The 12,930-nt window shown below is 46.6% G+C and overlaps 1 protein-coding gene across 2 annotated transcripts in view; it reads right to left on the minus strand.

The window, feature by feature from the left end:
- Positions 1-12,930, minus strand: part of TMCC2 (transmembrane and coiled-coil domain family 2) — a 524,849-nt gene that overhangs the window by 178,213 nt on the left and 333,706 nt on the right. The window contains exon 1 of one of the 2 annotated variants that reach the window (XM_086923446.1): positions 9,694-9,901. The exons of the other annotated variant lie outside the window; for it this stretch is intronic. The gene's annotated coding sequence lies outside the window, so the exon portion shown is untranslated. Of the gene's footprint in view, positions 1-9,693; positions 9,902-12,930 lie in introns of those variants that run through there. 2 annotated transcript variants of the gene reach the window in all.

The following is a 12,930-nucleotide window of genomic DNA, read 5'->3' on the forward strand; positions in this document are numbered from 1 at the left end:
AGATCCACACCGACCCGAAGACCACCCTCAGAGGCACCCTGATCTACCGACCCCCGGGACCACGCACACAATTCAGCGAGGACATCGCCGACTTCGTCAGCCCGCATGCCCTCCCCTCCGCTGACTACATCCTCCTGGGGGACTTCAACTTCCACCTGGAGAACAACAACAACTGCAACACCAGCACCCTGCTCGACAACCTCGCCAACCTTGGACTCAAGCAGTTGGTGTCCACCCCCACCCACCTCGCCGGACACACACTCGACGCCATCTTCTCATCCAGCAAAGACATCGCCTTCAGCCACGCCACAGAACTCCACTGGACGGACCACAGATGCGTCCACTTCACCTTCAGAAGAACGACGATCCACCACCACCAGCAACAGGTTGCCCGAAGAAGCTGGAACAAGATCACAGCCGACCAGCTCGCCGCTTCCCTGAGCCAGCACCCACCGGCCAGCTCAGCGAACCCCAGCCAGGCCGCCGACAACCTCTCGAAGTGGATCAGCAAATGCGCAGACGAACTCGCCCCTCTGAGGATCCCACCCAGCAGACCCGGCTGTAAGAGAGCCCCATGGTTCACCGACGAACTCAAGAGCTCCAAGAAGAACTGCCGAGCCCTCGAGAAAGCCTGGAGAAAGGAACCCACGCCGGACAACAGGACCACCCTCAAGCTCGCCACCCGGAAACACCACCAACTGATCCGCACCGCCAAGAAAACGGCCTTCAAGAACCGACTGGACAACAACGCACACAACTGCAAGGAACTCTTCAACATCGTGAAAGAGCTCTCCAACCCCAACGCCGGAAACAACGACATCACCCCATCGCAAGACCTCTGCAACTCCCTCGCCTCCTACTTCCACAACAAGATCGCGGACATACACAACAGCTTTAGCACTCAACCGACGCACGCCACGACCGCAGCAACGCCGCCCACCACCACCCTCCGCGCCTGGACCCCGGTCAACACCGAAGACACCGTCCGCATGATGAACTCCGTCCACTCCGGATCTCCGACCGACCCCTGCCCTCACCACGTCTTCAACAAAGCCGACGCTTTCATCGTACCCCACCTGCGGGACATTATCAACACCTCATTCGACACCGCCACCTTCCCCGAGAGCTGGAAGCACGCCGAACTCAGCGCTCTACTGAAGAAACCTACAGCAGACCCCACCGAACTCAAGAATTACCGCCCCATCTCTCTACTCCCGTTTCCAGCCAAAGTCATCGAGAAGACCGTCAACAAACAGCTGGCCGCCTTCCTCGAGACGAATGGATCCCTCGACCCATCGCAGTCCGGATTCCGTGCCAACCACAGCACCGAGACCGCCCTCATCGCCGCCACCGACGACATCCGAGCCCTGATGGACAACGGAGAAACAGCGGCCCTCATCCTCCTAGACCTCTCCGCGGCTTTCGACACGGTCTGCCACCGCACCCTAGTGCAGCGCCTCAGCAACGTCGGAATCCAGGAGAAGGCACTGGAATGGATCGTCTCCTTCCTCGACGGAAGAACACAGAGAGTCCGCCTACCACCGTACAAGTCAGAGGCCACCGAAGTCATCTGCGGCGTCCCTCAAGGATCCTCGCTGAGCCCTACTCTCTTCAACGTCTACATGAGCCCCCTCGCGGCCATCGCACGCCAACACAACCTCAACATAATCTCCTACGCCGACGACACCCAGCTGATCCTCTCCCTGACCAACGACCCCGCCGCCGCCAGAGCCAACCTGCACGAAGGGATGAAAGAGGTAGCCGAGTGGATGACGACGAGCCGCCTGAAACTGAACTCAGATAAGACGGAGGTCCTCATCCTGGGCTCCTCGCCCTCCGCCTGGGACGACTCCTGGTGGCCCCCCGCCCTGGGCACCGCACCCAAACCGACGAACCACGCACGCAACCTGGGCTTCATCCTGGACTCCTCCCTCTCCATGACCAGGCAAGTCAACGCCGTCACCTCGTCGTGCTTCAACATCCTGCGCATGCTTCGGAAGATCTTCTGGTGGATCCCTACGGAGACCAGGAAGACCGTCACCCAGGCCCTCGTCACCAGCCGACTGGACTACGGCAACGCACTCTACGCCGGAACCACTGCCAAGATCCAGAAAAGACTCCAGCGCATCCAGAACGCCTCAGCCAGACTCATCCTCGACATCCCACGACACAGCCACATCTCCGGACACCTAAGAGACCTGCACTGGCTCCCGGTCAACAAGAGAATCACCTTCCGTCTCCTCACCCACGCACACAAAGCTCTCCACGATCAAGGCCCGAGCTACCTCAACCACCGCATCAACTTCTACGCTCCCAAACGCCACCTCCGAATTGCCAGCCACGCCCTCGCCGCCGTCCCACGCATCCGTAGAACCACTACAGGAGGAAAGTCCTTCTCCTACCTGGCCGCCAAGACCTAGAACTCCCTCCCGGCCGACCTGCGCCTGACCCAAGACCACCTCTCCTTCAGGAAGAAGCTCAAGACCTGGCTGTTCGAGCAGTAGCGGCACCCCCCCCCCCATCCCCCCCCCAAGCGCCTTGAGACCCTACGGGTAGGTAGTGCGCTCTATAAATATCTTTGATTGATTGATTGATGAACGATCATGCACTGATCAGAAAAAAAATTGTAAACACATTGTCTTCACCCTGGTACATCAAAGAACTCAATAAAGAAAAAAAATACTTAGGAAGAAAGAATGCTCCTGGTGTCCAATCCAAACCATGTTAAATCTGGAACATCTTTGCGCTACCAGAAGTGTGTATAATAAACATCACTTCAAATGTAAATCCTTTGAGTAAATCGTCAATTAACACCAGACAGCATTTGGGCCAAATCTTTTTGAAATATTCATACATGGCACCAATGGTCCACCATCTATTAACACAAACAAACCCAAAAAACAAATTTGAAGAATTTAGTCGCCTTTTTGATTCTAAGGTCAAAATAATTAAAGCATTCCCTCTGTCATGTTCCAGTTTTTCCCAGCTTAATCTGCAATGAAAAACTCAGAATAAGTAGGCTCTTTTCAAAGAGATTTTCCTGATGGGGCTAAACAGCAAATCCTTTATCATGCCATTGACATCAAAGAGATTCTCATTAACAGCAAAAAGATTATACAAATAAAGTGTTCTAACTGTAAAGGAAATAATCTTGTCCTTGCCATCACTTCATGAGATAAAGTCCATATAGGTATGACCACACAAAATGTGGGAAAGATTATAATCCAACATAAATCACAATTGAACTGTCAAACACCAAATGCACCATTAGGATACCACTTCATGGAAAGAATATAAATGGACTGTATTGTTTGCATCACGAAAAAACAAAAGAAGGAGCAACATCAAACAATAGCTACATCAGACGTAAGCAAGATATATGCATTTGCTAGGTACAGCCACTGACGGATGAATACATATAATGAAAGTCATACTTTATACCAGCAACAACGGTAGGGAGAGGCCGCCCTTCTGGCGGCCTCCACATATGGATCAGTGTGGCCCTAAACTGGGCCGTAAGGGTACATAGGCTACCGTCAGAGGATATACTCCATCTTTCCCTTAAAGACCCACATGTAGCAACACCAGTAGAACTGTTCTGTGTATATGCAAGAGGTACCCCGGGTGGTCACATCTCCCCAACAATAGCAGTTCTCGAGACAGCTCTAGCAGGCAATCACCCCCTGGCCACTGTCATTATAGGTGGAGATATGAACTGTACATATGAACCCTTAGCTGAAGAAGATCTGGCGGGAGCCAGCGACGAGGACATAAGGCATTCCATCCCTCCACTAAACCTGACCCCATTCAGAAATTGTCTGCTAGAGCCATACAACTGAATGCCTTAACGCTAGAATATAAATTACGTGCTCTAAATGGGAGGACACCCTCAGACCCCAATGGGGCGATGACATATAACAGACTATCTTTCCCGTCGCGCATTGATTATATCATGCTCGACATTAGTTCCTGGGGGAACCTAATAGATATGGAGGTTTTGGAAACCCAGGATAGTTACCACAATCCAGTTTGTATGAAAAGTAAAGGGCTAAACAAAGTGGTATCGAGGATCGGCCCACCAATGCTCTCTAAAGAAGTAACCGTCACACACTATAATCGAAAGCTAAAATGGAATAAAGCCCGGTGTAATGAAAATACACTCTCTAGCATTCAGGAGTTAGTACAAGCAGGAACAATTGATCTAGCGGCCTCTGAGACCATGAAGACAACTGTTCCAGGTTGTAAACCAGCTGACCCCTATAAAAATCTAACAGAGAAGATCGGGGCCTTCTTTATGTTGGGTGCGAAGAGAGGGCTCCCCAAGAGTAATTTTGGTAAGAAGGGAACCCCATGGTACACTACAGTTTGCAGTGCTAAGAGAAAGGCGATTGCATTTGCAATTAGGAAGAAAGACCCACTAGCTGTGAGAAGCCCGAAAAGACTACCAGAGAACCATCAAACTGGCTAAAAAGGAGTGGGAGGAAGACTACTGGCAAGAACTCAAGAAAGCGGCCTGCTTGAAAGATTCCACTATGTTTTGGAATCTAATAAATAGAGCCTTCTGGTATATCTGAACCTTTTCTCGCTAGGGAAGTACAAGAGGCCATCTTAAACATTCCCCCGGGAAAAGCAGCTGGCCCGGATGGGCTACCTGGCGACCTACTCCTGTATGCACCCGAATTGTGGTCGGACTTCATCGCCCTCCTAATGAATTTGTTACTCCAGGGACATCCTATCCCGGAGTCGTGGAAGGACGTGGATGTAGTGACCATATTCAAGAAGGGCAACAGGGAGGACCCTGCCAACTATAGACCAATAAGTCTAATCGATGTAATTCAGAAAGTAGTTGGCAGGGTCATTGTCACAAGAATAGGAGCCTGGGCTGAGGAAGGTAGGATACTCTCCCATTTTCAGGCCAGTTTTAGACAGAACATGGGAACAATTGACCAGGTCTTTAGGCTTTGTGCTGTATATTGGAAGACGGTGTCTGTTGCCAAGGGCAGCCTATACCTGGCTTTCATGGATCTAAAAACGGCATTCAACCTAGTTCCACGTGAAAAGCTATGGAAGGTGCTTGTTGACATGGGGTTCCCCACTTACCTTTTGGAGCTGATTGTAAGGATGCACCAGGGAAATTATGCCAGGATCAGATGGGGGGGACCAAGGGCAATTAACAGGGAGGGTGCCTGTGCAGAGGGGGGTCCGCCATGGTTGCGTGATGGCTCCAACACTGTTCTCCCTCTTTATCAATGGGGAGGTGGACCATTTGAGGGAGGACCCTGCGGATGCCCCAGTCCTGGCGGGGGAGAAAACACCAACCCTACTTTTTGCAGATGACACCCTCCTCCTGTCCAAAACCCCCTCGGGATTTCAGAAGCTACTGGATAGATTTACCCTGTTTTGCGACAAGAGAGGGCTCACTGTCAATACATCTAAAATGAAATTGATGGTGCTGTCAGCTCAAAAGAAGGCAAGGAAAGTGCACATAACACTAAATGGGTACCCACTTGAGGCGGTGGAGGAGTTTGACTACTTGGGCGTTAGGATCAACAACCAAATGAAATGGGACGCCCATGTGGCCAAGATGCTCCTAAACCTCAAAAGAGCCTCAGGAGCGATCCTAAGAAACCAGTGCCTATCTACTAGCAGACCTGTAGCCCCAGCTCTGGTAGCATATGAGGGCAAGGCTGTTGCCTCCGCTGTCTATGGTTCAGAGCTGTGGGGAGGTGAGAATACCACTGACCTGGTAAGGGCAGAGAAGAAGTTTGTGAGGGACATGGTCGCTCTCCCCCTCTCCACACCTCTAAAACCTCTCTGTTTAGATATGGGAATACATTCCATTGCTGATGTGCTGCGCCTTCGACCTTTGCTGTTCTGGGTGCGCCTGCGAAGGACGCCAGAACTGGCAAATTATGCGTTGATCTTGGATGAGCTGATCGCACTGAATAGTGCGAACAAGATACCGTGGTTAACCAAACTTAAGCAGCTGGTTTTGAAGCTAGGTTTGGGAGAATTCTGGACCACCCAGTCCCCTCCCCACAAGCATATCATCAAAAAAATATATTGGGATTGGGTCCAGGTGGAGGAAATACATCATGCTAAGTGGGGGCCATTAACAACTGCCTTCATGGAATTCAAACCCAGTAAAAAACTTGAGCCCTTCCTAGATTTTATCCAAAACCCTAGGGACAGGTCTCTCTTCCTGAAAATGAGATACATGACCCTACCCCTGAAAAACTTTACTGAGGTATGGAAAGGAAGGGGGCACATGCCCATTCTCCCAGCTGCCCAGGATGCCCATGTACAAGCGAATCACTTTTACATTTTCTATTCGCGTGCAGGGTTTATAAAAGACCTAGAACAAAATGGTTAAAACCGGTATGCAGAGAGCTGGGTGTGAGAGAGACCAGAACTGCCTTGCGTATGCTCTTGTCAGATGTTACATCTATGCTAGTTGTATGCGGGATCGCTAAATATTTAGCCAGTGCGTGGTTCATCCGTACCAGACTGTTGGCTTAAGACAAGAGAAAGGATGAGCTGTAAAACTGATGTATATACCGATTCCTGCTAATGTACTATTGAACCCTTTGTTTTAAATGTAAATATTCTGATTTTATCTTGTTAAATCATGGTATGAAATGCATTGAATAGTAGATTATTTATATCTGTTTTTATGTTTGTATTGTTTGTACTTTTATGATATGTAAATATCGAATAAAGTAGTACAACAACAACAATATAATGAGGGTCACAAAAGAAGGAACTAAAATGAAAAGGGGATTATATTTCATATAAACTGTTGGTGATGAGTTAAACGTAATTACGAGGATAACAACAATAGAGAGTGGGAAGAAAGTCCAATCACCTTCCCTTATAAATGCAGTCAATAAAGAAAAGGGAGCACACAACCATACTTTTATTGTATGTCTGCTTGGGATGTCCTTCACACGTCTGTGTGCAAAAAAACTTTTTCAGGTATTCTTAAAAGGCCCCTCACCCACTAACCTAGCTGGTGGCATGCTTCATCATTGGGGTCACACCCGAGATACCTAGTGCATCAAGGGTGTGTGAAGTATGTTTAATACTAGTAACCTTGGAAAAGATTAAAAGCGGTGGTGGATGTGCTCCGAGAAAGCAATGAACTCTCATATCCACAGTTTTGGTTGAAATGTTTTAGCCATAAAGTGGTCGAATAATTGGTAAATCAAACAGGCAATTGCACTTGACAAATGTGTGCCTACAGGGCTCGCCCCCTCAGAGCCTCCATGTTGTGAGGAAATGCTGAGCAAGAAATACTTAAATTGAGTAAACACAGACAAATGGAAGTTATGAGCTGTGATACTGTAGCATGCCTAGCCAGCACGCGATACTGGTCCAGAAGAAAGGGCTTTTAGACATTATGGCTGAAATATATCGACCGAAGCGGTGGATGTGAGAGTTCATTGCTTTCTCGGAGCACATCCACCACCGCTTTTAATCTTTGTCCAAGGTTACTACTATTAAACATACTTCACTGGCTGGTAAACTGGAGGCAATTTTAATTCACTGAAACTGCAATTCTCCGTCCTGATCCACATGAAAGCATACAATTAGTGTTAAGCTCTCCTCCATCTACAGTCCTCACAGTGAGGAACCAGGTCATTCCAATTCAAAAAGTTGACATTTAGCCAAATCTGGAGCCCGTAATTATGGACATGGACACTATTTACCAAAACATAGTGGTGAAGGTACATGTCCATCTCTTCTCATTTTAACAATGAAATAATATCGCCATAGGAATCAACACATTAAGGGCCTGATTTCTAGTTTGTCGGGGATGGTACTCTGTCACAATGGAGCACCCTTGCAGATGAACTCAAGATTTGCCTACCTCTTTTAGAGTCGGGCAGAACTTCATTACATAGACAATGTGGACTACTAAATCTCCACTGCCAACATAACTTTCCAATGCCCAAAAGAATAAAGGCCGTCGAGTTTGACCATGCGCCCACCTATCCGATTTAGAGTGTGCGAACACATTCCAGCTTTCACTGCCTGTCACCTTCATGTACAACCTGGTGCTAAAGGGCAGTGAAAATTGTAAAATGCCCCCTTGCCATGGGGGCTACTCCCATGGCGAGTGGGGCATTTTTAATATATTTTCCAAAGCAAAGTCCCACTTTGAGTTTTTGTTTTGGAAAATAAAAAATAAAAAACACTGTAAGTGTGACATGCGACTCCGTCATGTTGATGAAGCTGTCCATCAAATTTTACAATACACTGACAGGAACCACTGAGACCCCAGCTCCTGCCAAAGCTAGCGATGGCTGCTGGACTGGAGGACATCTCAGAATTTGGCAGGCTAGGATTCCTTCAGGCCGACTTAGCACTTAACTCCGTCTCACTCATAAAGTAAACACCCGTCCGTCAAACTCTAAATCAGGCCGTAAATTTTGATGATAACTCCCTCGATAAGGCAAAAAGTTCACCAACAAGCTTCAACTCAGACAAAATAAGAAGGCACATATAAAATACCAAACAGGAGGTTTGGATTGGCAGGGCTGGCTTTAAGGTCATCGGTGCAACACATCAATCTACTGAGAAACAGGCCCCTCTTGATTACATTCATGTGCCCATTTTTGCCACCTACCATTCAACTTAATATGTATATTAGGCAAATCTGGCCCAAGGCATCAATGACTGCCAGGAGGACTTGCGTCTATGGTAAAATGTCTGAGCTTTCAGTAGGCAATCTTATGGGCCATCCTACTCCCAACTTGAGAGAAATATTAGAATCGATATAAAGCCACCACATTGGGACTTGTTAGGCAATCCTCTCAGCAAAATATTCTATATTCTTCTGACTCTCAAAATGTCCCTGTGTCCCTTCGTCTGAAACCCATTCAGACCTTGTGGTTTGTTCTCTTGCATTGGACGGAAGTAGAAACCTGGAAGCAGGTAGTGCTATATGAATTAAGTACATTATTTAAAAAAAATCAGTTCATACAAGGGATGCACATAATATTTAAAATATAGGGAACATTGCTGCAGTATGTTCCTATTAATCAGTGTAGGAGTAATTAAAAGGCTTCATCTCCCCCACTGACTGTAGTACAGCAACACACATTTCTCAGAAACCTTGTCACAAAACAGAATAAAATGAAAGCCTGGCCAAACATTGTTTGTGCCCGGAACCGAAAACAACAAGAACAACATAAATGATGGTTGCTCCACCAGTTCAGCGATTTCCCACCATTCCAAATACAAACCCATCGTGCGTTCAGAGGTATATCATATCACCATGAAATAACAGCTACGTTTGGTGAGGCACTGCAAAGCTAATGGACTATAAACTTCACACGTCAAAAATAGGAGGTCTGCGTCAGGGAAATGCCAGAGATTGTGCTCTTATTTGTCTCCTTGTTTAATGAAACTTGGAGCCGAGGTTTCAACAAATCAATCTACAATTCAATCTAGAGTATTTAGGAAAGGAGTTGAGGCTTCGCACCGTCTCTAGCAGACACACGATGACATTGGATAATGATTGTTGCTAATGCGAGTTTCAACCTTAGTTCTTGCTAAAACAACTAACCCACCCCAAAAAATATCTTTTATCAAAATTAACCCGCTTACGTTAATAAAAACACAAAGTAGACTTACATAGGGTGGGGTTTCCACCACCTGCTTCAAAGTTAGAATGGTATTAAAGGATACTAGAGAGCAGCTCAGCCGATTCCACTGATAAGTTCGGAGCCTTAACACACCCAGGAGTATGAGGTATCAAACAGCCCGCTCAGGGCACCAGAAAGTAACTTCTTCAGTGTTCCTTTCGAGCCTATTTGCCTCTTTAAAAGTCAGGTTTCTGCGATGGTATCTTCGTGTTTGGGGGCGATATCTGCGACTAGCCCTGCTAGCTCTCTCTCCGCCGGAGCTGGCCTCTGTACTAAGGACAACTGCGAGGCTCCGACAAACCAGGGGTAACACGATCGCTTAAAATGCATAAGATCCCAGCTGGTGTGCAAAGTATAGATGTGGATCCGGCCTCTGCCAGAGCCTGTATCCATGTCATCTCTCGCCCAAGAACAGCGGCACGTGAACCCTGACCTCATTCTCCAAATTCTCTGGACTTAAGTGAACGTCTCTCTATTTGACACTGCCCCTGCGTGTCTAGATGATGAGTAAGCATTCACCCCTTTATGGACCACGTATGACTCAGCTACAGAAGTAGAATGGACATACAAAAATGTACCAGTGGCTAGCTAGCTTCACTAAAAGTGTGAATCTGGACTAGTGGTACAATGTCCCCGCAGTGTCTGAGCAAACGAGGGTTAAACCTTCTGCCACACTGACTATTAATTTTGAAAGACTGCTACTCACCCAGGTATAGACAGACTACAGGGCCACCTTCTCCCCAGGGGTATATCTATACTTTTGTGCGACTCACCATTTTTGAGTGCAGATTTACACTTAAGCGTAGACTTGCATGTCTTCACTCTCTCAGTTCAGCGGGCAAAGACATCTACAACTGAATATAGGAGTATAAAGTTACTACTGGTAAAATTTCACAAGTGGGCGGAGATTATTACCGCAGAAAAGATCGCCTTATGGGAAATTAGAGGGAAAATTAATCAAGTTAAAAAAAATATTAAACATAAAGTATAAATGTCAAATAATTGTTTACATTTATTATTAACACAGAACTAATAAAACGTTACAGAACATTAGCTCTTTCAATTAAATGTTTAATAAATAATTCGCTATTTAGAAATATGTAATCTAGAAATAATGGGCCAGATGTATCAAAGGGTTTTGCCCATTCTGTGTCTATGGGGAAATGTGTTGATACATATGGCCCAATATTTCTTAAAAAATAATGTAACCATGTCATTTTTATTTGATATGTATTACTAATGACATTTATTTTAAATGTCTACAAAAGTTTAATTTCATTTTTGAATGAAGTTTATTATTAAAAAAAAAAATATTCAATATGAACATATTTAACATTAAACTATATATACACATATATACATACAATCTTTTTTAATTTAATGAATTACATTTTTATTTGATAACTTCATTTCCTACAACGTGTTATTTTAAGTCCCTGACACCCATTATGTTCTAAGCATTTGAGTTGCAGAGCCTGTGAGTGGTGATGTGTGGTACTTGACTTACTCCAAGGCTGAGTTGGAGTATGTTAACTACTATTTTGTCATCTTTAAGGCTGTAGTAACTTTACAAGTGGAGATTGAAGTGGAGGCAGAACCTATAGGTTTCTGGATTGTATTTTGTAGTTAGGCCAGAGCAATGAACTCCACTCCATTTGGAGAGTTTTTCGCACTCTGTGCTCTGCAAAGCTCACTGAGCGGAGCACAGTTTTCTACTCGCTCGCCAACAGTAAGTAGGGGAGCGCGAGCAAGAAAAATCCAATGCTAGACCCCATCCTAGCGAGATTTCTCAATGCAGGTGGTCGCGGATGGTCGCCACTGCTCAAGTAGAGAAACCTTCCATTCGCATTCAGGATACTGCCATTCAAGCGCCCTCTTGCGCTGCATGTGATGCCACTCATGCTGATTTTGCAACTCGGGACAAACACCCGGCCCTAAAAATCAGTGTAAACGGTGCGAGGAACTCCTCATAGCTTGGCGGAGCATTTTGTCTCTCACAGGAGTTCCGCGTATCCGCGAAGTACGCTCAGGCCTATTTGTAGTAAGAAGTTCGACTGTAGTACTTACTGCTTTACATACTACAAAATGCAGTTTGTGAATCAAACCCTACATCTCCAATTTACTAAGTATTGGGTCCTTGCTGTTGAATAGGAAGAACTTTAGATAAGGCTGAAAGGTTAGCATTTATTTATGTTTAAATCTACGCTGTAAAATTCAAATGTCACACCACGTCCCTGCAAGTATCCACGCCCTTGCCAGTTTCCATTTTTTCTGATTGGTATGGATTGGCACTTCCTTCGCTCATGCTCACCGAATTCCTCTGGAGTTGGTGCCTAGTCCACTCATGGAATTTTTTAGGGTCAAGATTTTGAAGTTTTTTGCCTATCATTGGCTTAAGATCAAATCGATAACACTTCGGCCCTGATTACATCGCATGGGCGTGGCGGCAGCAGTCCAGCCAATGCCGCACTAGTGGTCCAACCACCCTATTAGGACTTTGGCGGTCAGACCACCATTGCACCACTGCAACCACATTCCCTGGCAGACCTGCGGAGGTCTGAGGGCTGTAATATGCTTGGTGGAGCCCTGAGGCACCGCAAAACATATTACAACGTTCCTCACCGCCAGCAGTGTCATGGAGGTTCTTCCTCCATGTAACTGCCAGAAGTGCGGAAAGAAAGGGGGCCCTACAGGGTCCCCTCTTGCCCCTGTACCAAGGGCACTGTTATCAGGGAAGGCCTCTAAGGGCTGCAGCACTTATTGCACCACCCTTAGAGGCCCTGCACCTTATCACATACACACTGCCACTGCAGGTCGCGTGTTTTGGTGCAGAGATAAGTGAAGGGTCAAGTTGGCACACATCCCTGTGTGCCATGCCTGCAACCCACTGTCTGAGGCCTAGGTAAGTCACCCCTATAGCAGGGTGTACTAGACTTAAGGCGAGGGTACAGAGACATGAGCCCTGTACTCCTACAGTGTCCAAGTCCATTCCATTCCTAGACATTGTAAGTGTAGCAAAGCCATAAAGAGTATATGGTCTAGGAGTTGGTCATTACGAACTCCATAGCTCCATAATGGCTTTGCTAAAAACTGGGAAGTTTGGCAGTAAACTTCTCAGCATATTAAACGCACACTGTTGCCAGTGTGGGATTTAATGTAAAACACCCTCAGAGGGCATCTTAGAGATGCCCCCTGAAAATCGACCAGCCCTGGTGTAGTTCCTTAATGGTTACCTGCCATTTGCTACCACCAGACAGGTTTCTGGACCCCTCAGTGGAGA

The sequence above is a fragment of the Lissotriton vulgaris genome, chromosome 5 (genome assembly GCF_964263255.1).
Source record: "Lissotriton vulgaris chromosome 5, aLisVul1.2, whole genome shotgun sequence".
Lineage (NCBI taxonomy): Eukaryota > Metazoa > Chordata > Amphibia > Caudata > Salamandridae > Lissotriton > Lissotriton vulgaris.